The sequence below is a fragment of the Galeopterus variegatus genome, unplaced genomic scaffold, assembly GCF_000696425.1.
Source record: "Galeopterus variegatus unplaced genomic scaffold, G_variegatus-3.0.2 Scaffold3802, whole genome shotgun sequence".
Taxonomy (NCBI): Eukaryota; Metazoa; Chordata; class Mammalia; order Dermoptera; family Cynocephalidae; genus Galeopterus; species Galeopterus variegatus.
In genome coordinates this window covers 71,182-73,872 of record NW_007729913.1, presented here as the reverse complement: position 1 = coordinate 73,872, position 2,691 = coordinate 71,182, and the positions used below count along the sequence as shown (strand labels likewise).

Genomic DNA, 2,691 nt, shown 5'->3' with positions numbered 1-2,691 from the left:
TCTGCCCCCGAGGTCTGATGATGTTTTCCTTCCCTTTCTGAAATATCCAGTGATAGGAGAGCTTTTTCTTTAGCAGTCCAGGCCACAGTTTGCAAGTGTTATCCTTGTTGGAGCCAAAAAAGACACAACTGAGAAAATAGAATTGTATTGGAAGATGTGTCTTATCTAACATTACTAATGTGTTTTATTTAAATTAACAATGTTACAATGTTAATTTAAATTCTCTGAAAGTAGAATTGTATTGGAAGATGTGTCTTATCTAACATTATTAATGTGTTTTATTTAACTTAGTGATGTTACAATGTTAACTTAGCTAACAATGTTAACGTTAATTTAAATTTCATAGACAGCTGTCTCCTAGCAGATAAGACAACTTGATAATCACAACCAGATTACAGTAGGAGTACTTTTTTTCTTGGTTCCACCAAAATGGAAGAGAGTGCCTATTCAATTTTAGCAGATTAAAATTTAACCCTGTTGAGATCAGTAATAATATTTAAAAACTCAATTGATCACATTTTCTATTGAATAAAAAGTTTGCTTCCTCCTTCATGTGTATAGTTGACCCATTCCACCTGTGTTTTCTTTTTTTTTTACCCTTTTTGCAAACTTGAAGAAAAATCCCAGAAATATCCACATTTTTTTTTCTTCAGTTCTCTCCAGGACCAAACAGACTGTTAAGACCAAACACTAAAATGTTTTAATACAAATCAAGCATGATAAAAGCATGTGTCAATGAGCTCAACTCCTAAGTGTTAGAGTGTGCACATGCTGTGCAAACACACTGAGACATGCCTTATGATTAGGAATTTTTGAGCATCATGCCCAGACCAGTTCCACAGATGCAATAAAACTATCTGTCTGGCTCTCAAAGGCTGGGCCTCAGTGGGTGGCCAGACATTGGGTAAGGCTCATGGCTGAGGATCTAGTCTTCAGGTATGCAGGTTCTGAAACATTTTCTCAGTTTATTCATTGTGGGCAGGGAGAATCACAGAGGCATAGCAGGCAAAGGAGAGGAGGCAAGCCTTGAAGCCTCGTTCACCTGAGTAAAATTCACATCTTGCACCAAGAAAAATACCTCATCTGAGAGCCAAGACTACTCACATGTGTCTACTCAGTATATTAAAATGTAAATCAGGTTTTTGGTAAGCATAGAACAAGAGAAAGCTAATATTCTTAAGGGGCATTTTTGCAAATTATGGCAGCCTAACTTTAATAATACTGTTAATTTTGTTTAACTCAGTGTTTTCCATGCCTGTTTGATCATAGAACACTTTTTTTCAGAAATATCTTCCAACACGTTGTACAAGATCTTGGCAAATTCTTGTAAAATTAACAGGAAGTATACAAAAGAAGAAAATCAAATAAATAATTATATATTAAATATTGAACCTTACTAGTAATCAAAGAAATGCAAATCAAAACAAGTTACCAGTTTTTCACTTATTGAAGTGGTAAAGAATAGATGAATAATAATACTGAATGTGGCTAAAGTAGAGAAATGGGACTATAAATTGTACAATTTTCTGTTTGGAAAAGCCCTTCATACGTATATTTGACTTTATACTAATAATCTCATTTCTAGATAGGTTTTATTTCAGGGAAATTACTGAATACATTTTTATGTATGTTAAGAGGAGGATGTGTTCTCACAGCATTTTAAAAAAACACTGGAATCCACCTATACATCAACCTGTATAACTATAATTATAGCATATTTGTGCAGTGTAATACTTTGTAGCAATTCAAATTATGGTCTAGATATACATTTACTGACATAAAAGAACACTTTAGACATATTTAGTGGGAAATTCAGTAGTATAGCACAAGTGCAGTTTTATATAAATGCATGTTTTTATTTTACATTTTTATTCTGATAGGATTTGAGAGATATTAAACCTTTTCCCTTCTTTTTCTTTATTTTTACTTTCTAATATTTTTACAATGATATGTGTCACTTATGCAATTTTTTATATAGTAGAAAAATTTAAACCCTTCAAACAAAGAGAAAAAAGAAATCTGAGTTTAGTGCATTCTCTACCTTGGATAATGAGGCTGGAATGCCAATCAACCCTTGTTTTCCAGTTGTTTGCTTTGCTGGAATCACTCATTAAATCTTTCCCCAACTCTTTATTAATTGCCTGCCATGAGTGAGACACTGTGCTAAGGAGACTCCCACATTCCTAGTCCATTGGTCACCCATGTAACACCCTTATGCATTTCAGTAGTCTTTTACCACGTTCTTCCACTCCCAAAATTATAAGATATTTTTTACTAATTTAAGGTAACTACTTCTAAGATGACATATGCAGATATACTTAAATATCTTTCATGAGTTGTCTCCACAATGTATGCTGAAATTAAATTTTTCTGACCTTATTGGTAGATTTTCTAATTTCATCATAATTGTTTCTTTAGAATAGGGTGAGGAGAGGTGGTAGCCCATATTGTTTTATACATTACTCTACCCTCAGTGTCTAGAAGAAAAGCTGGCACAGAATGGGTATTCAATAAATACTTATTGAATGAGTAAGATTGGGAATCAATTTCTTGAGTGCTAAACCCTTGCTAAGTAAGGTATTATCATTCTTAAGTGTGTCTAAGAATTTTTTAACACAGCTTGAGTCTCAAAAAAAAAATATGAAAGAAAAGAAAAATTGTAACCAATATTTTTACATCTGCTGGTGTGTA

General features: G+C 33.0%; 1 protein-coding gene across 1 annotated transcript in view; it reads left to right on the top strand.

The window, feature by feature from the left end:
• Window positions 1–2,691, top strand: part of RHAG (Rh-associated glycoprotein) — a 28,351-nt gene that overhangs the window by 23,788 nt on the left and 1,872 nt on the right. The window lies entirely within an intron of this gene.